Source organism: Rhinopithecus roxellana, chromosome 5 (assembly GCF_007565055.1).
Source record: "Rhinopithecus roxellana isolate Shanxi Qingling chromosome 5, ASM756505v1, whole genome shotgun sequence".
In the NCBI taxonomy this organism is placed as follows: Eukaryota; Metazoa; Chordata; class Mammalia; order Primates; family Cercopithecidae; genus Rhinopithecus; species Rhinopithecus roxellana.
The window spans coordinates 142,128,441-142,150,941 of record NC_044553.1 but is presented as its reverse complement, the minus strand read 5'-3'; the positions used below and the strand labels follow the sequence as shown (position 1 = coordinate 142,150,941).

The window sequence follows — 22,501 nt, the reverse complement described above, 5'->3', positions numbered from 1 at the left end:
GGCTTACTTGTGTGCATTTCTAAGTGCTGAATTCCCATACTGCCATATGCAATATGCTTTTATTAGAGTAATTTCCATATTACATTTATTTATTTTCCTATATTTTATTGTTCTTTTCCCCTACTGGATTGTAAGAGTTTTGTAGGCAGGACTCACTTTTAATTACCTCTGTATCTCCAAAATCTGGTGAGCAGTAATTATACAAATAGCAAGCACTAAAAAATATTTGAAGAATGATCAGGAATTTGTAATAGCTTTGTACTAAAATACCTTCTGATTGAGCTTCTTTTTTTTTTCCAAAAAAATGCAACTTTAAACAGATAAAATGCAAGAAGTCTTCCTCTCCATGAATAAATATTTTAAACTTGATTTTCTAGATGGAATGCTTTCTATAACATTTTATTGTATTATTATAATATATATGAAAACTATGTCATATCACTTCTTGGCCTTTTGGCTAAGATCAAGTGTAGTAAAACTATGTTATAATAGTGTAACTTGATGAATTGTAACAGCGAACACATACATGGATTAACATCTAGAAAGATCGCTCATACTCTTGTCCGGTCAATGCTGCCCTGCCAATGCTAACCACTAGAATGATCTTCAACTGCTTAGTTTGGTAGGAAATGGAATCAAGACATATGCACCCTTTTGGGTCTGATTTCTTTGGTTTAATATTAGTTTTGTAAGATTCATCTATTCTGATGGATGTAAATTTAAATTTTGAAGCATATGATAGCACCAGCTCCCTCTCTTAATACAGGAGTCAATTAAACTTACTTAAACTTGTAGAAGATCAGAGTCCATATATCTAACTAAAGGAAAATCAATATATACATGTGTATATGTAGAGTAAGCCCTCTGTATCTGTGGGTTCCACATGTGTTTAACTCATGACTGAACACGTACAGATTTATTTTCTTGTGATTATTCCTTAGACAGTTAGGATAACACTTACATGGCACTTACATTGTATTAGGTATTATAGGTAATCTTGAGGTGATTTAAAATACACAGGAGGATGTGCATAGATCAAATGCAAATACTATGCTATTTTATATAAAGAAATTGAAAATTTGGTATCTGTGGGAGGTGCTGGTTCAATCCCCCATGGATACTATGGACTGTGGGACGATTGTATGTATTTATATATAAATACATACAAATATATATATATACACATACACACCAATGATTTAAATAAGTGCATAGAGAGGGGTGTGTGTGTGTGTGTGTATACACGCATATAAAAGAAATAATTCTAAGATAGACTGGATGATTGCTTCTTATTAATCTGCCTTTTATTCACTTAAAAAGTAATCTTAATCTTCATTTTTCTTGCTGTATCTCATTTTCTCTATGGTGAAACAGCTTTTAGGAGCTGCAGAGGGGCATGGCAGAGTGAGTAGCTCACAAGGTCAGGATTTATGTCCCGAGGCAAATAAAGCAGACAAACATGATACACTTTAGGTATGGGATTTCAGGAACAGAGAAGTGGAAAGGCACGCTGGTTTGACATTCAGGAATGCTGCAATGCACTTACGATTAAGGTCAAAAGGCGCTCATGCCGGATATCCCTTACCATTCCTGTGTAGCAGGATTAGGAAAGAACAGATAAGACATTCATTAGGACAAGAATAAATAAACTTGGGGAATAGTCACATAGGGAGCAAATACCAGCTATCTTACCCTGAAAATGAATACGCTTGTGGTTCTGATTAAATAATGAAATAGACCGATATTTTAAGAAAAATGATACCAAAAGACTTTGCTCCCTACTCAAACTCCTAATCATTATAAATGAATTCTAATGCGTATTTTAATATTTTGTGTTTAGATACTGTAACTTTATGTAACAGAATATGTGCTCTTGTTTTTACAATTGGAAGACAGAATAGGTCTCTTTTCTTAGCTTTCATAAACAATGACTAAATTATGGGTTTGTGATATTGTTTTTCCCAGGCCGTCCAAAAATAAAACTAAAAAAGGTTATTGCTTGCTCTCTCTCTGTGTCATACTGTTTAATCGCATCTTATAATAAATGTTTCTTGGTAACGGCTTAGTTTGGTGACTTTAGTAAGTCTATTTACCTCTTAAGCGAAAAGTGGAAAGAAATTTCAATGACTGCTTACTGTCTGGGGAAACTCTGTACTTGGTACCTGACTTTCAGTGGCCGGTGTTAATGCATTATGGGAAAAAGTACTCCATGGGTTTTGTTACCATAAATGCATACCCATTTCAAAATTGAAAATCAACTAGTATTTAAAATTACAGATTTCAAATAGCAAACATATTAATATCATAGTCATAGGTGCCTCTAATGGAACAATAGTAACAGTAACAATTATTTATTATTATTAGAGTTATTAACAATTATAATTGCTAGTAATTATTTAAAATTAGTTTAAATTATTAATTATTCTAAAATAGTTGTTCATTTTATAAATGGAATTATATAAATTATATATATATAATTATACATTGTAAATAAATGGATTATAAATAAGTAAAATAGATTTATTTATATATTATAAATATACATGTATATTCGGTATGAAACACTGTGCCGAGTAGTTTTTATGTAATATTTTCTCTATTTTTCATAATCACACTATGAAGTATGATTATAGTCCCTGTTTTAAAGTCTTAGAAAAGTTAAGTAATATGCCTTCAAGATTATAGAATCCATTACTCATGTCTGTTTGGTGCCTAAACCTGTGCTCCTAAACAGCATGCTATATTTTTCCTATTAAGCTGAGTGCCAGATATATGGCTAGTCCCTCAAATACACTGTTTTTAATTCTTATTATTCCACCTTCACAAATGCAGAAGCTGGAATTCAAACAATCTGTAGATACCTTAATCAAGATCACAATGGCAGGAAGTGATCCATGGCCTGAACCCATGAATTTTTTAATTTTACTTTTACTTTTTAGTATGTTAAAATTAAAACACAACAAATATTATTTCTCCAAAAATAATAATGTTCTGTAAAAGAATCTAATTATTTAATTTTATTTTTTAAATAGTACTGCTAAACCCTGGTGTCAAGAACATGATAAAATGGCTAAGGTCCACATTTCTTACTGGTGCTAAATACATCGTCATAATTTTATAGATTTAGCAAAGATTTTTAAAGTGATTGAGTTCAAAGATGCTAACATCAGAAATGAAGAAACTGAAGTTCAGTAAAATTGTGCCTTTAGTAAAGCACCCAGCTAGCTAGAGGCTATAGGTGTTAGTTCTGGTTCTGGCAGGGACTCTTAGTGTAATAGATTTTTTTATGCTGGTTATCAATGGCAATTTTATAAATCTGGAGTTAGACACTGTGTTTGTTCTGAAGCAGATATAATATATTTCTAACTCATGAAAAGAGGATTAAACCACCTGAGGAATCTAAATAGAAAGTTGTTTACATATTCAATTTATGCCATGAAAGTTTTATTGCTCAGAAGTATAGGTTGAGTCATAATAGACAGGAGTATGAATTGTATTTCTGTGGCTTTAGAAAGTGACGATGTTTCTGATGGTCACTTTTCAGGTTTGTAACTTATCATAAAAAAGTACATATCACAGTGTGCATTTTCTTTTTGGTTCACATGGTGCATCTTTTGCAAAACAGCAATGATATGTGTATATATATAGACATATACATACATATATGCACATATGTATGAAATACTATGCAAATATTAGTAACATAATAGATCACATCAGTAATACTACAAATATAATAATACATTCTATTATAATAGCAGTGATAAATGATGATAAATATTTTATAGTGACAACACGTTTTGCATTATAGTAAGTTAATATATATGTGTGCAATAGTTACATGTTCTTGAAGGAAAAGTAATTGCACTATCACTTACTGCAGAATTCCAAGTCCCCTATACTGCCATTTAAAATATTTCTTATTCAATACCAACACCACTTATACCTTCTTCCCCACTAAGCCACTTTTGTACCATGCACTCTAAGAGCTATTTGCCATCTCCTGATCCTGCCTCGCAAGTTTTTTGTCACTTTCTTTACGAATGCCTTTTCTACCATCAGAAATATCTTTCAGAAACATCATCCCTCTTCACTACCTCACTCTCATCATGTTTATAAGACTAAATGCTTACTCTGTTATTTAAAGGTCCAGGAGAAACTATTCCTGAATTCTTTTCTTATTCTCCAATGAGAAGTATGTTTCCTTATTCTGTATTTCTTTGTAGCTTTGTCTATACTTTCCTAGTTTCTTGTCACGTAGTAATTTGATGTTTTGTAAGCTATGTGAAATCGGGCACTAAGCCATGTCCTCCTGTGACTCTACTGTAGGAAGAATACTCCCTGCCACTTCAGGGACTCAACACACTTCTTTTGAGTACACTTGTTAAATGATTTCCACAAATGACAACACAGGCATACAGCTGAGTGCAACCTCGACATGGATTTGAGAATAATTTTACTTTATTGCCAATTATAATTTGGGGTCCATATATATTTCAAAACATGATAGAAAGCATTAAAGATTATTTCCAATGGTGTAAATATAAAAATATTTTGTTTTAATATTTATGTGCTTAAATTAGTATGAAACAAGCATTATCAGCACATATTCTTTAGTATTAGTTGACTTAGTGAAAATATTAATGAAATGCGACAGGTAGTGAAACAATACAGATAATACGTGGATAACTTAAATTTGAGAAATACTATTTCAGGATACTTTAGTTAGGAAAGAGTAATGTGATGGGTAGAACTAATAAGTTGACTTATTCTGCAGGTACATGACTCACTGTTTGGAGGCCGTTGCTGTGAGTGAATAATTGCATTATTCCTCAAACTCTAGGACCATACAAGTCTGGTGACAGGTTGACAGAGCTCTCCAACATTTATTAGATGGTACACAAAAGTCAGCAACATGCAACAGTGAGACTCATGCCAAGGATAAGTACCTATATCCACTTGCTGGAGAACTGTCACACATTTCTTCTGAATTAATGACTAGATTAAATCATTTTGGTGATTTAGTTCATTTAAAAGATGCTAGTGTGAAAGTTAATTTGAGAAAATACCTTTTAGAAAATCCCCTAAGAATTATTCAAGCAGTGGTTCTCCAGTGATAGTCTTTTAAAATGTTTTTTAATATTGGAAGGAGTCACCGTTTCAAAATGTGTGTGTGTATAAAATTGTATATGTAGGCCAATTTGACATTACATTGCTTTTTTCATATGTATACAAACTACATTATACTGATTTTAGTATTTTTCTTCTGGTATTGCTTCTCTGCCTTTTGACTAAGATCAAGTATTGCATTTTTTCCTGAAGAAGTAACACAGTATCATAGAAATGAAGCTTTTTGCTTCCCCATTTTCTTTTGATTTTCCTGTCAATGATCATAAATAGACCAACAACATAGCTCTGTTAAGGAATATGCATTTGCATAACCACAGGTCTTCTGTTAGAAGAAAAAAAATCACAGGCATTTGACTGAACAAAGCCCTCATGCAATGTTGTATCTATTGAGATGAGAATACATTAAATACTGTTTTCAGAACACCTTCCATGAAGTTACTGAATAGTGGAAAGTAAACAATAAAATAGTTCTTTTAATACATTGTTCAGCCACTTTATAACTACCAATATTCTCACTAGAGGATACCTGATAATTTACTTATTATGTAAATTAGAAACAGCAGAATCACTCTCAATTAAATGCAATAAAGCATGCTTAATGTATTATCAGTTTGATAATAGGTGCATTTTTGAAATGGTGAAAAAATTGTCCAAGTTAATGTTTGTTCATTGTGTATTGTACTTGAAAATCACTAATATCTAAAGACTGGTTTGTAAATGAAGAAAATCATGAAGATCTAGTTGGATAAATGAATGAAAACCATTCATTATAGACCCAACCCAAGCACTGAATATCTTAGCATGAGTACTAAATTTTGTATTAGAATGAAAATAAGTTCTGATTAAAGATTATTATTTTGTTCCCTTTTATTATCTCCAGATACATTTTAGATTATCATATACATTTCCTACTTACTTATCTCTTTCAACTTTATCTGATGTCTAAAAGTCTCTAATTTAAATCCTGTATTGCTCAGGGTTCTCCAGAGGCAAAGAACAAATACCATATATAGAAATATATAGAAAGAGATTTATGATGAAGGATTAGCTCACACGATTGTGAAAGCTGAGTGTTTCACAATCTGCTGTCTCCAAGCCAGAGGCCCAAGAAAGCTGGTGATACAATTCCAGTCCCATCCTAAAGGCCTGAGAACCAGGAAAGGCAATAAGGCAAGTCCAAGTCCAAGACCTTAAGCTGGAGAACCAGGAGCATTCATGTCTAATGGCAGGAAAATGTCATGTTCCACGTCAAGTAGAGAGAGCAAATTTGCCCTTTCTCGGTGTTTTGGGTTCTATTTAGGCCCTAAACAGATGAGATGATGGCCAATCGTGTTGGTGAGGGCCATCTTCTTTAAGTCTAACATTTGACACAATTCCTAACTAATTTCTGGAGGTTTGGGGTTTTTTGTTGTTGTTTATTTGTTTTTCGTTTTCCAGGTTTTTGGATCAGAACAAGCTTACTAGTTTTACACAAAAGTGCTTTTATGTATATTTGTATATATAAAATACATATACATATTTATGTATACACACATGCATATATATATATATATATATATATATATATATATATATATCTCCTACCTGTTACTAAAACCTCAATTTTAAACCAGTATCATCTATAATTTTTTTAAATTTTTGAGCAACCTCAAAAACGCTGAAAATAACATTATTATCAAATCACCTCCATTCCAGAAATGAGTATTATTTTAGAACTTTCTAGTCTTAGATTTTTTTGGACCAAAAATCTTCATGTCTATCTATCTATCATTAAATGTTGTTGGCTTTTCCTTCAAAATAGATCCAGAACTTCTCACTACCTTTGTTGTAACCAGCTTGCTATAACAGCTACCCATGTCACCCTAGGCTGAGATTCCATCATCACTGACCTGGGTTAATGCTGTGTTCTCCAAATGGACACTTTTGCCCCCATAGAGTTAGATAATGCTATTCTTCTGCCAATACCTTCCCATTTCCCTCAGAACAAAAGCTAGTGAAGTCACAAAGACTTAAAAGACCTTACAAAAACTGTCAACTGATAACTTTTTACTTTTTTTCTTCTCAGTACCCTGTTGCACATTTTGCTGCAGCCAACTTTGTGTACTCCTTATTTCTTGAATACAAACATAACAGCTGCTCTCATCTCAAGGTCTTTTCTGTGTCTGCTCCATTGCTAAAGACACTCATCAGCAAGATAGCAGCATTTTCACACCTGCTTTTTCACTACACCCTGTCTTGTCCACCCAACTAAGATTGTAACCCAGAAGAGTACACGAAGGACACTACCTGAATGGAAGGAGGAGTAACAGGAGTGATACTGTGGTTATCAAGAGTCCAGAAGAAGAAAGTGATTAGAAATGTCAACTAACAAAGAGAAGACAGGTAGAACAGTGGTCCTTAAATGTCTTCACTAATGTACTCCATAATTTTTTTTTTTTTTTTGACTATGCATGCTATGGTAGGAAGAGGAATGACCCTGCTAAAGACATCCATATCTTTATCCCTGGAACCTGTGACTGTGTTATGTTACACACCAAGAGGAAATTAAGGTGGAAGTTGGAATTAAGGTTGCTAATTTGCTGACTTTAAAGAGATTATCCTGGATGATTCAAGTAGCCCCAACATAATTACAAGAATTGTCTGAAGTAGAAAAAGTAAGCAGAAGAGGAGGTTAGAGTCAGGGAGAGACTGGAAGATGCTGATGCTATGCTGCTGGCTTTAAAGATGGAATTAGGGGCTATAACCTTTTTAGAAAAGTCTTCTAAAAGCTGGGAAAAGGATCAGATTCAGCCCTACAACCTCCAGAAGGAATACAGCCCTCCCAACACTTTGATTTCAGCCTAATAAGATGTATTTCTGACATCCTATCTCCATAACCATAAAATAATAAGTTTGTGCTGTTTTAAGTCAAAAGTAAATAAATAATAAAATTGCAACTCTACGTTACACTCGGCACTCTTCATACAACCTTAGTATTTTTTTTATAGCACTGATAACTTTCTAAGTATGTTATTAAATATATATATATATCTCACTTCTTTTTGTTTTCTGTTCAAATATAAGAAGGGCAAGGGTAGGTTTTTTGTTTGTTTGTTTGTTTGTTTGTTTTTATATATTGCTGGATCCTCAGTGACCAATACAGAGTCTATAACAAATACCATACCTGTATTTTATTATGATAATATGTTATCTTTTTACGTGCATATTCAAGTCTCTCTGGATGGACTTTTCTTAAAAGGCAGAGACGGGATTTAATCTTCATAGATCTCACTGCAAGCAGCATTCCTATACCTTAAACAAAGAAGATACTCATTAAATATTTGTCAGTTAATCGGTATTGCACGTTTTAGTCTTTGGGAACTAACTCCAGAAATGTAGGGCTGCCTTTTGGAAAGTCTTTCTTTTATACCTCATGACTTGATTTGATCAGACAACTATAAGAAACTGTTTTGCTAAAATATATAGCACATGTTGTTAAGAAATCACAGTTGAAAAACAATGGAGGTAAAAAGTGTTAAGAGGAAGACGTCTTGTTTGGTGGTGAGTAGTGAGGACCAGGTAAAAGGCCCATTGGAACAGAAAGATTAAAAGTTATTCCAGATGACAGTGATTGTCAAGAATATGCTCATGCTGAGGCCCAGTTTCAAAGGCTAAAAATGAATAACAGGATTGAAGCAGTTATCATCTTCACAAGAATTAAATGAGGAAGAAGTCTTACTTCGCCTCTTTACTTTGACTACCAGCACTGGAGCTGTAAAAATATTCATGAGTTCTGGAGAGAAGAAAATAATTCCAGGAGACATGATAAGGCATTTTATATACTTTACCTCTGTGTTTCTTCTGAGCATTTGTTTTGATTCAGCATTCCTTGATTGTTTCAAAAAATGTATACATACTACTTATGTAAAATTAAATATGTTAAATTCTGCTGGCTTTGTCATAAATAGTTGAATGTCATTCAGAAATAGAGTTAGCCTTCTAAAATTTATAGCCTTATCTGTAAGTTAGAAAGAGAAACAGACTTCCCTTCCAGGGTTGTTTTAAATTTTAACATTTGTAATACATACAAAACACAAAGAAATATAATTCTCAGTTATTTGTACGAAATTATAATGTTGTTACCTAAAAATTTGTATAATATCCTCAAATTCTTGTATTCTACCGTAAATGTATGTAGGGTCGGGGAGGGACTCAGTGAAGTGTTTAAAGCAAAGTAGCTTCTATGTAAATCAAAAGAAAAATGAGTTATAATAATTGAATATATTTTACATATACTTTATGTAGGTATATTCTTCATTTAGCACATTGCCTCAATATGCATTTGATATCTTTCTTTGTTTTTTAAAGAGACAAGATCTTTTTTGACCAGACTGGAGTGCAGTGGTGCCATAAAAGTTCACTGCAGCCTTGAACTCCCAGGCTCAAGTGATCCTCTCACCTCAGTCTCCCAAATAGCTGAGACTACAGGCATGTGCCACCATGCCAGACTAAATAGATACATATATTTTTTGAGACGGAATTTCCCTCTTCTTGCCCAGCTGGAGTGCAATGGCGCAATATCGGTTCACTGCAAACTCCACCTCCCGGGTTCAAACAATTCTGGTGTCTCAGCCCCCCAAGTAGCTGGGATTACAGGCGCTCGCCACCATACCCAGTTAATTTTGCATTTTTAGTAGAGATGGCGTTTCACCATGTTTGTCAGGATGGTCTTGAGCTCCTGACGCCAGATGATTCACCCGCCTCAGCTTCCCAAAGGGCTGGGATTACAGGCCTGAGCCAACACGCCTGACCTACGTTAAATTTTTTTTTTTTTTTTTTTTTTTTTTTTTTTTGTAGAGACAGGGTCTCCCTGTGTTCCCCAGGCTGGTCTCAAATTTCTGAGCTCAAATGATCCTCCCACCTTGGCCTCCCAAAGTGTCAGAATTACAGCCTTAAAGTAATGTGCCCAGCCCTATTTGTTATCTTATTCCTTTTCCAGGTTTTGAACCTCTGGTCTAATCTTTTCTTCTAAGTTTTCTTTTTTCTTTCTTATTTTTCTTGCATATATATGTAGTCACTCTGTGGAGAGTACATTAGATTTTCCTAGCAACTATACCAACTTTTGCATGTTATTTTGTAGCTAAATTCAAAGTGAAACTAATTATGTGTAGATAAGAATAAGTGCAGAAAAGGTATTCATTCATTCCGTGATTTATTTAACTTTTCTGAACACAAATCCTGTGGTTGGTCAGAGACCAAATTCTAAAATGTATCTTACTGCTGAGGTGAAGGCTCACAGAATGACCTAAGGAGATTTTCACTACAATTATGAAAAAAAGTGGGGGAAAAAATCAATGATGCAGTTAAGAGTGTTACTATAGATTAAACACAGGAGGAGGTAAACGTTTAGAATGAGCCTTCATCTCCCATTGGGTTTGAGATAGAGAAAAGACATTTTATCAAAGAAATCATGGCTGAAGCCCATTCAAAAATAAAATTAATGCTAAGCAGTTAAGCCGGGCATAATGGCTCTCGCCTGTAATCCCAGCACTTTGGGAGACCAACGTGGGTGGATCACCCGAGGTCTGGAGTTCAAGACCAGCCTGACCGACATGGAGAAACCCCATTTCTACTAAAAATACAAGATTAGCCAGACATGGTGGCATACATCTTTAATTCCAGCTACTCAGGAGGCCGAGGCAGGAGAATCGCTTGAACCCAGGAGGTGGAGGTTGCGGTGAGCTGAGATTGCGCCATTGCACTCCAGCCTGGGAAACAAGAGCAAAATTCCATCTAAAATTAAAAAAAAAAAAAAAATACTAAGCAGTTAAATAAAGGGAGGAAAGTTATTCCAGATGGAGTAGTTTGCATCATTTATTCCCAGTTATTTCCCAGTCTGTTATAGGAGTAACAGTCATGTACTTCACCATGTGACTTTGGAGTATTCCCTAGTAGTATAGACAGAGTATATTCTCTGCTCTAGTCACGTAAAGTTGGATTATGTCACTTGCTGTGATTGATGACATATCAGCAGAATGAACAATTTTTTATTTCTGAACTAAGACCTTAACATGCAACATGTGTTACCACTCACTCACTTCTGCCTTCATTCAGAAGGTCATGCTTAGTTAAATGTTAGTTCCGTACTGAGAAGAAATTTGAAGCCAGCTCCAATCAAATCTGTGATGTGAATGTATATTTAGGTTAGTGATGTCTCAGTTGATCTGCAGAACTGTAAGAACTATTTTATTGTTAGTGTAAGCCACTGAGTTCAAAGATTGTTGTACAGCATTATATTAGAAAAATTGACCAATCAATATATTTTCATATGTATGGAAGCACTACGATGTGAAAGATTAGATTATCCCATGTCTAAGGGCTTCAAACATAATAATATAAGAGGGAAAGAGCAGGAAATCTGGAGTCTTTAATAGCATGTCAGAGAAATTATAATAGACCAAAGGCAATTGAGAGCCAAGTATAAATTTTAGGGAACTGAATAACTGAAGAGTAGACTGATATTATGTAGACATTTTATTAACACTTGAAAGATACATTAAGGAGAGTAAAAAAATGGAAGTTAAGAGACCAGCAAGAGCCAGACATAGATAATGTAGTGAGAAATAATGAGAGTCTAACATCAAGTTGTAGCAATAGGGATAGACAAAAAACCTTTGAGTAAAGGTATAAAATATTTTGAACCAGTAGCAACTTTTTTTTTTTTTTTTTTTTTTTTTTTGCAGTGTGGAAATGCATTTTTAATAAGCCATATTATTCTAGCAACAAGTTGCATTTGGTAAGACACAAAGAAACAATGTTAGTATGCAGAATAGAAATCTCTGGAATATGATACTGTATTTACTTTCGTCTCACCTATGGCATTCACAAGTAAAAGGCCAAAGTGCAAAATTAATATCATGTAGTACACATAGGAAGATATCTAAATATCCCTGTAGGCTCTGGGATGCTATCTCTTATTGTTAACCTCATTACTAGATTCATCTGTATGTTGAAATAATCTATATCTTGTCATTATTTATAATTGAGAATGTTCTCGAATTTTTTCCTGAAATTTTGGAGCACACGGAATATAATTTGTCTTTTTTTTTTTTTTTTTTTTTTTTGAGACGGAGTCTCGCTCTGCCGCCCAGGCTGGAGTGCAGTGGCCAGATCTCAGCTCACAGCAAGCTCCACCTCCCGGGTTTACACCATTCTCCTGCCTCAGCCTCCGGAGTAGCTGGGACTACAGGAGCCTGCCACCTCGCCCGGCTAGTTTTTTGTAATTTTTTAGTAGAGACAGGGTTTCACCGTGTTAGCCAGGATGGTCTCGATCTCCTGACCTCGTGATCTGCCCGCCTCGGCCTCCCAAAGTGCTGGGATTACAGGCTTGAGCCACCGCGCCCGGCCTATAATTTGTCTTAAAATGATTCCTGGAGAAAATCATTCTTCAAAATTAATCATATTAATTAAAATATAATAATAGGTTTTCTTTTTTTAGAATGAAGCTTGTGATATAAAGTGAGGTTAACAGTCCAGTTGTGGCTTATTTGATACATTCATAGATGTTCATTCCTATATATTTTTCCCTAGGGGTATGTCATTTCTAGATTTAAAATTTCCCTTATAGCACTGTTTCTCCAAGGCATATGCTTCTGACATGTAAAATGTTTGTAATTTTGTTAATTCTGCCATTCATTAGCTCAATAATTTCTCTCATTAAAACCCTGTAAACTATGAATTTCACAGAAGTCTATTCTATATTCTTTTGGTTCATAAAGTTCCCTCTTTGTGAATGTTATATTAATAAAACAACTTTACAACATTCATTTAACATGGTTCCTCACCTGTATGAACTTTTTTATAAAGGTATGACTTGTGGCTGAAAATTTTCAGAAGAGTTACTGAATTCAGTTTTCCTGTGTATGTTCTACTATCTTTACGCATGTAAAGAACAGCTTTCTGTGGATCCTTTCCATATGCTGTGTATTCAGAAAGTTTCCATTCAGTGTGAGTTTTCTGGAGGATGACAAGGTGATTCCACTTAGAGTTTCTCTTTATATATGATTTTGTTGGTATCTTCTGTGAATTCACTTTTCAGAGTTTCATACAATTATCAATGTACCGGAGAGAAACCCTCTGGTTGTAACGAATGTGCAAAAGCCTTTACGGTCAAGTCACAGCTCATTGTACATCAAAGAGTTCACACTAGAGTAAAACTCTATGGATGCAGTCAATGTTAAAAAACCTTTAGTTTGAAATAGCATCTTTTAACCTATTTGGGGAAGCTGAGGATTAGGGGAACTTAAATCAAGATACTAAGTGGACAATGGTACCTTTCATCAGGGTATGGGCTACACAAAAAGTCAGATTTGGGGACAAATATTAAAAGCTATATTTTGCTTAACAAGTAGAAGTAACTTTGGGTTATAAAAGTAGAAATTTTTCTAAATCAGATATATCGATTTGAAGTTGGTGACTAAGTGCTAAGATGAATAAATGGATTAAGAAGTTATCAGCACATAGATCTTAGTTATAAGCTTCTTCTGGAACAAAATGTATAGACTGAGTAACAGAAGATGGCAAAAGGGAGCAACTCGGTACATCAGTACTTACACTTTGGAAATAAGAGCATACGCAAAGAAGACTGAGAAAGATTATGTAGCCAATAAGAGAAAAAATTAGAGTGCATGGTATCCTGGACACCAGATAAGGAGAGTTCCAAGAAAGAGAAAATTTACATGTTCAAATGATGAATACAGAATACATAGGAAAACACTGAGAGATGGTCTTTGAGTTTCTCTATTAGGAGGTAATTTTGATCTTGCATAGAAGAGCTGCAATGTCCTAGTGCTGTTTAAAATCAGATTGAAATTAGTTTAGGGAAAAAAGTGTACTTGAAACCATCAAAATATTTTTCAGGTAGTTTGATCATAAATTATAAGGGATAAATTAGGTGCTAGGTGATAAGAAGACACAGGATGAATATCAATTGATAATTTTATTTTTGTTTTAAAATAATTACACCTAAACAGTCTTAGATTCTGAGAAATAATAAAAGAAGAAGACACAGGATGAATATTGATTGATAATTTTAGTTTTGTTTTAAAATAATTACACCTAAACAGTCTTAGATTCTGAAAAATAATAAAAGTCCAGTGACAGAACATGCTATACAAGAAAAAAGTAGAGAAAAATAATGGAAGGGGGACTAGAGAGAAGAGTCGAGGAAACCATTCAGATCACAGGCAGAAGAATCAGCTGTAAAACTAGGAGTGTTTCACTCATACTTCAAAGGCAAAAAAAGGTAAAACAAAGTAATTTAATTGTCTTTGTTTTCTTTGTCAGATTCTCTAATTCTATCTGTGTCCTCCAGTATTTGAGTATGAGTCAAAAGTACCTATTGCGTTGTATGTACAGCAATTTAAGATTGTATTTTAGTCATTGTGATGATACAGTCTGTTCAGGCTGTTACAACCAAGTACCTCAATTGGTAATTTATAAATGATAGAAATATCACTTCAGAGGCTAAAAAGTCCAAGATCAAGGCACTAGCAAATTCAGTGTCTGTTGAGGACTGGTTCTGTTTGCTTCAAAGATCGTATCTTATAGCTGTGTCCTCATATGCCTGAAGGAAGGGGCAAGCTCCTTAATGCCACTTCTGCAAGGACACTAATTCTATTCATGATAGTGGAGACTTTGTGATCTAATTACCTACCATAGGCCAAACATGTTAATTCTATAGTGTTGGGAATTATGTTTCCAACATATGAATTTGGGGGGACACCAGCATTCAGATAATAGAAACACATTATAGATTCTGTGTGTGTGTGTGTTGATTGTTTTTTTGTTTGTTTTGCTTTTTTCCCCTCTTTTCTTTCTTTTCTAAATTAGATGAAATTAAACTGTAAGCTCTATCTCTCTTACTGTTAGTGGCAACTGGAATGTGGTCAATTATTTCAGCCTTTACTGAGCTGCTTGGAATATCCTCCATGCAAGTGCCAGCCAGAGACCAGAACAGAATTTATACACACAAGTTGGGCCACTCTCCTTCTGGATACCTCTGCTTATGGATTACTTCTCATTTTCTATCATCTGTAACCTCCCCAAACAGTCTACCTACTTTTGCTAACTTTACAATGCTGTAAAGTAGTTGATTTACATATTTTCTCCAGAATGTATAGTTGTTTTCAGAGAGAGTTGACCCAAATTGAGTTCCCTCCAGGACAAATGTCACAATTTAATTTTGAAACAGTCTTTCACCTATGAATTTGCAATTCCTATCTGTGTATAATTGGCTAAAAGTAATTCGTAAAGAGAATTATTTATGATCCTATATCATTTAACAACAGAGAACATAAAATGTAAAAAAAAAAAACAAAAAAAACTAAACATGTCTCACTTTATGACATCACTTAAAGTTTCTGAATGAAGCAGATATTACTAATGTTTGTAGTCTTAGATTAATTAAAAAGCAAAGGTGTTTTAGGTGTAAGATAGGGTGCCTCATTTTATTTATATATATACATAGTGTCTTCAGTTTGGCTTCTATAAAAGCAGGCCTTATCACTTAAAAATTATCTATATTTATCAAGTCATATTTTCTAGAAATTAGAATCTTATAGTAAAAATATAATTCTATATTTTTGTGAATAAGACAAAAAACAAAGCCATATTTTTCCGTAAAGCCCTATTTAAAAAGTGAAAGTATATATAAATTTAATAGTTATTTTGCAGTTGAAATGACTACTAATTGTGATGACTCAGAATTGTTCTTTATTTCGACTCAAGCTTTTATGTGCCCTCCCCGTAACCCTTGTTTTTGTTCATTCAGTACACTTTTCTTTTTATAAAAACAACTTTTAAATATACTTAGCTGAAATTTGTTCATGAGATCAATGTCATTTTTCTCGTCTGACTTCAAAAATAATTCACCAAGACTTGCTTAAATGGTATAAATGAATGCTTTGCGCAGGCTTCCCATTTCCTGTACTGACGGTGATCATGGACCACTGCCTGCAGCCACTTTCTCCAGGAAGTTTTGTTATAAAATTGCAAGAGACCCACACTCATGCCCCATAATACTTGTGTTTGAAGGCAGAGAGTCTAAATAAGGGAACCAATCAAAGCAAAGCAAAGAAATAGGCAAGTTCACTGTCAAACAACTAAACAAAGTAGCAAATGTAATCCACAGAACAGCCTTAATTCATATCCAGTTTCCCTTTCAGTTTAACATCAAGACAACTGCTTTTACTCTCCTCTTAATTTTCATATTCTTATTTGAATGAAATGATATGCAGTGACCCTAAAAGCCACAAAGAAAAACAACAAATAGTTTAAAATATTGTGTTGAAACCAGCATAATTCTGATACCAGAATGTGGCCAGGACATTATAAAAAGAAACATACAGAAAAATATAATCATGAACACAGGGATAAAAATGTGACAAAATATTGGCTTAACAAAATGTAGCTAGATATAAAAGAATAGCGCATTATGTTCAAGAAGGTTTTATCTCAGTAATGCAAGATTAAGTCAACATTCAATTCACAAAGTGAAAGAATAAGGTAGAAGACTGTTATAAATAGTTTAATAGAAACATAAAAAGCATTTAACAAAATTCAATACCCAATGTAAAAAAACTTAGAAAAACAGAGATGAAGAAGTAAAAGTCTAGAGCTAACATCATATTAGGATAAAATATTGAAAAGTATTATGCTAATATTTGAATGAAGCAATAATGTTTATGCTTTCCAATTCTATTCAATATTATGCTCTAGCCATTGCAATATGACAAGAATTTTTTTTCAAAACCACACATACTGCTGGGTGCAGTGGCTCATGCCTGTAGTCCCAGCACTTTGAGAGGCCGAGGCAGGTGAATCATGAGGTCAGGAGATCGAGACCATCCTGGCTAACACCATGAAACCCCGTCTCTACTAAAAATACAAAAAATTAGCTGGGCATGGTGGTGGGTGCCTGTAGTCCCAGCTACTCGGGAGGCTGAGGCAGGAGAATGGCATGAACCTGGGAGGTGGAGCTTGCGGTGAGTTGAGATTGCGCCACTGCACTCCAGCCTGGGCGACAGAGCGAGACTCCATGAAAAACACACACACACACACACACACACACACACACACACACACAGATTGTAATGATATAAAACTGTATTTATAGATAGCTGGCCAGGCATGGTGGCTCATGCTTGTAATCCCAGCACTTTGGGAGGCCGAGATGGGTGGATCACCTGAAGTCGGGACTTTGAGATCAGCCTGACCAACATGGTGAAACCCCATCACTACTAAAAATACACAAAAAATTAGCTGGGTGGGGTGGTCCATTCCTGTAATCCCAGCTATTCAGGAGGCTGAGGCAGGAGAATCACATGAACCCGGGAGGCAGAGGTTGCAGTGAACTGGGATTGCGCCATTGCACTCCAGCCTGGGCAATAATAGCAAAACTCTATCTCCAAAAAACAAAGCAAAACCATTAGAACTAATATGCAAATTTACCATGGCCACCAGGATACATAGTACACATACATACACACATATGCATACATATATATATATACATATGCACACAGAGCACACACAAATGAATTTCTATACACTAGCAAATTAAAATTGAAAAATTAAATTAAATACTAATACTCTATAACATCAAAATCATAAACAAATTATAAAACACATGTGACAATTCTAAATTGAAAAAATAAAATATAATGTAGAGAAAAATTAAATAAACCTTTAATAGATTTCTACATGGATCATGCTTATTGATTGAAAGACTCAAGTGTTTTTGATATATTAGTTCTCTCTCAAATGGTCTATTGAAACAATGACACTTTGATCAAACACTAGCATGATTTTTTAAATAAAAATTAACAAATTGGTTTTGAAATCTATTTATATATTAAATCTGAGAGTAGCCAAATCAATCATGAAAGAGAAAAAAAAATTTAGAAGCTGTACTATTTTATATCAACACCTTAAAGTTTTATGGCCAATACAATGTGCTATTTGTGTAAACATAGTCAAATAAATCAATGTAACTGAATAGAGTCTTGAAATACACTCATACATGTTAAGTTAATTTAATGTTTAAATTGCACTAAAGGAAATCAATGGGGCAAAAAAAAAATGACTTTTTGGCAAATGATGCTGGAAAAGCTAGATATTCATATAGAAAATAGTGTGGGTTTCAAGCACTATCCCATTTCTAACACAAAAAGGTGAATCATAGACCTAATATATAACTAAACATTATTAAGTTTTAATTTAGAAAAAATATGTCACAGGGAGAAGGTGGCTATCTACAAGCCAGGAGAGAGGCCTAGAAGAAATCAACCCAGCTGATATTTTGATTTGGACTTCTAGCCTTCAGAACTGTGAAAAAATAAATTTCTGTTGTTTAAGCCACCCAGTCTGTGGTTCTTTTCTATAACAGTTTTAGAAGACTAATATAATGACTAGATTTCTTTATTTTATTTGAAATACGAGAGAAGGAAGAAGAGAAGAGGGGAGGGGTGGGGAGGGGAGGAGAAGGAGAAGGAGAAGGAGAAGGAGAAGGAGAAGGAGAAGAGAGGGAGAAGAAGAGAAGGGGAAGAGAAGGAAGAGAACTTTCTGGTGAAAGCAATGTTCTATAACTTGATAAGGGTGGCAGGAACATACAGATTTGTCTTCTTCATTGAATTGAACACTGGAAATCTTTGTATTTAATTTTAGGTAAATGATACTTCAATAAAAATGATTAATAGTTGACATTATCTTTCTTTCTTCTTCAGATTTTTTACTTTCTATCTTTTGGTTAGTTTATGAATTGTGACAGAGCGAAAGTAACAGTAATGAGGAGTATGAAATTTCCCTCCAAAGGAACCGATCAAGGCCATAATGAGATGCTGGTTAGCAATATGTCAGAGTTATCTGGATAGTCCTCTATGTCACAAAAAGTTTGAAATGGCATAAAAAAATAGATTTACACCTAATTTAACTCTTCAATCAACAAGCAGTTCATGAGGATAATAAAAATACATGTGTCAGAAAATCTTTTAACATTGAAAATTATTTCATGTATATGTCATTTTATGATCAGATATACAATTAAATGAAAATACAAAAATAAACTAGTTATTCAAACAGGGAAAATATTATTAATCTCCAATTTACAGATGATGAAAAATACTGAAAGAGGAAATCTGCCCCACCCAAAACGGCATAGTTAGTTTGTGGTAGAACTGAAACTGAATTCAAATGCTTTAAGATTTGATTCTGTTTTTCAAGTGGTTTCTCTTACTGGAACAACTTTCTTATTAGACAAATTACCATACCAAACTCACACTTCCATTATTCACGGGTCCTCTAGAAGAAAATGATCTGAGGAGAAAAAAGAAACAGAAGGGTTTAGGGAAGATAAAAGTGGACAATGGACTTTTAAAAAGCATTCACATTTTTTTCTACCATCAGTACAGCTACTTTCTAGAGATATAATGATAAAATTAACTATGAGGTTTGGAGAGTTAAATGTTTTTAGAAGCTGGGGGATGAAGTGTCTTAATTTCAGAAAACATAGAGAGACCACATATTTTCAGATATGCTTAGCTTCACTTTTGTTTTTGATTTCCATGAAAAATGCATCATCTTGCCAAAAGTAATCATTCCTCGGTCTAAGAACAGATTTTATGTCATATGTCTCCATTTACTATCATTGTTCACTTATCATTTGGCAGTTGGCTGTCCCATGTTGACAAGCTGTTTCTTTCTTCTCTTTTCTGCCACACATTTACATTTAGATTTAAAGAAATATCTTTTTACTAGAGAAACCTCTAGATGCAAACTATAAAATTGCCTTTTGCTATAAAAATAGAAATCACTTTGATTAAATTATCTTTCTACATCACCAGTCCTTGAAAAGGTATTTTTCCTCTCCCTTTGAGTATTTCCTCAAAGTTATAATGTTTTTCTCCAATATTTTTATTTAAAAAATCTAAGTTTCATAATATGGAGTAAAAACTTGGTTGAATTTTCTTATTTTAGCTTATTAGGGAGTATTGATTCTTCAAAAGGGCTCTGCCACATCCCCATTGTTTTATCTTAGGAATAATTTAGATATACCTATAACATTTCTGATTTTTCTGACACTGAAAAGTCAGTTTGGATATCTGACATTTTTTCTTCCCAAACTTGACCTAACCCATTGCTTACAGAGCTCCTTTTGTTAAATATTCTGAAGAGTTCATTGATTTTTCACCTGTCAATATCATAGACAGAATAATAATTGATTCTACTTATTCAGGCTCCACTGTGAGTCACAATTTTCCTGGTATATAAAAATTGATTTAAATCTAGCAGTAATCTAGGAAGGCAGAATTTATTATTCTTGATTTATAGAAAAATAAAAATTCAGAGAGGTTAGGTGAGTTGACTAATGCCACACAGACGGTAAGTAATTGAGCTGGGACAAAGTCATAGGTCTTTCTGACTTTTAGAGTTCTCGGAACTTGGCAATGTCCTTGTTAGCTACGCGTCCCTGGGGTTACTGTGCTCTATTAACCAGCTCCATAACTTTACATGAGTCAGGCCCCTTGGCTGTTACTCCAACCTTGCCACTCATTTTAAAAATTGCAGCCTCCTGCCTTATGGTCGTTAAGCACCACTATCTGGTCTTTATTGTTTCAAATCTTATCCCCCCAGTTGCTATCATGAGGCCAATTCCGTAATGGCCTCTTTTACAAATCGGCCCCAATGCAGAGAGCTACCACTGAAATTCTCATGGATATCAGGGCCTCTCTAACCTACGTCACACTTAGCCAGCCTCACAGGGAGCTCTAGAGCAAAACAGGTCCTGTCAAATTCGTCCCCCATTGGAACTAAATAACTCTACCTCCAACAGCTGTTAGATATGGGCTTTCGCAGGGAAGGGCATGACCCTTACTGAGGCGGCTTTCTGCAGATGAGACGACTCCAAAAAGTCCAACAGCTGAAGGGTCTGGTACAGGATTGCTATGCAATTAATGTGCAATAAATGCATGAATGGGTAATAAAATGAAGGTGTCATGGAGATTTTTTAGTAAATACAATATATTCAGAAAATAAATATTAAATAAAATATTAAAAGTTAGCATGCCATCTCCACCAGTATTTATTCATCAACTGCTTATTTAAAATATCAAGAACATTTCCAAACTAATTCAACCATCGCCAATATAATGACATAACAATGAATACAATGAAACATTTAGCGAGTCATCTGAAAGCTTATCAAAAACCTCACATCTGGTTACTTGGAACTCTGTAAATGTTGGGTTAAATGTAACTCTTCATCGTGGTGTTTTGGCTCAATGTAGACACAGCTGTGTAATCCTGCTGGCAAGTCCCACCTGTGAACACTAGATAGTGAAATCCTTATTTTCAAATAAAATATTAAGATTCAAGCTGGCACTTCATAAAGTTTCCAGGTGATTTTTTAATTATTAAGACTTTTTGTAGTCATTTTCATCTTCATTCAATTTCCTTTCATTGAGAAGTAATAAAAGGGAGGGAGAAAACTCTCTGAAACTGACAATGATCTTCATTTACACCTTATGTTTTCTTTTGGAGGCCACAAGCTCAAGTTCAAGGTATTGGCAGGGTCATGCTTTCTGTGATGTCCCTAGGAGAAGACCCTTTCTTGCCTCCTTCTTGCTTCTGGTGTTCGCTAGTAATTCCTGTCTTACAGACACATCACTCCAGTATATGCCTTCCTGTGGGCTGAAAGTTTGTGCTCCCTCAAAATTCATTTGTTGAAACCTAATCCCCAGTGTGATGGTATTAGGGGATGTGCCTTTGGGAGATAATGAGGCCATGAAGGTGGAGTCCTCATAAATAGAATTAGTACCTATACAAGGGGCTGAAGGGACTAGAGTTCTTTTTTTTTCAATTATGTGAAGACACAGAGAAGGCACCATCTATAAGGCAGTAGGCCATCACTAAATTGTCCAATATCTTGATCGTGGACTTCTCAGCCTCCAGAACTGTAAGAAATACATTTCTGTCATTTATAAACCACCAAGTTTAAGGTGTTCTGTTCTAGCAGCCCAAAGGGACTAAGACATGTCTCTATCATCACATGACAGTTTTCCTGTTGTGTCTAAATGCTCCTCTTCTTATGAAGATGCCAGTCATTTGGACAGGGTTCACCCTAATCCAATATTGTTGTAACTTGATTACATCTGCAAAAACCCTATTTCCTAATAAAGCCACATTCACAGATACTGGGGTTAGGACTTCAACATCATTAGGATAGGGGAGGAGACACAACTAAACCAACAATAGTGGGCTATTCACATTTACCCTTGAAATTCATACAGAGTTCACTGACAATCCATCTCAACTCTTCCATTTCCCACATATTTTT

General features: G+C 34.5%; 1 pseudogene; it reads left to right on the top strand.

Moving 5' to 3' along the window:
- Positions 1 to 437: 437 nt before the first annotated feature.
- On the top strand, positions 438 to 524 carry LOC115898081 (annotated as a pseudogene).
- Positions 525 to 22,501: the final 21,977 nt, after the last annotated feature.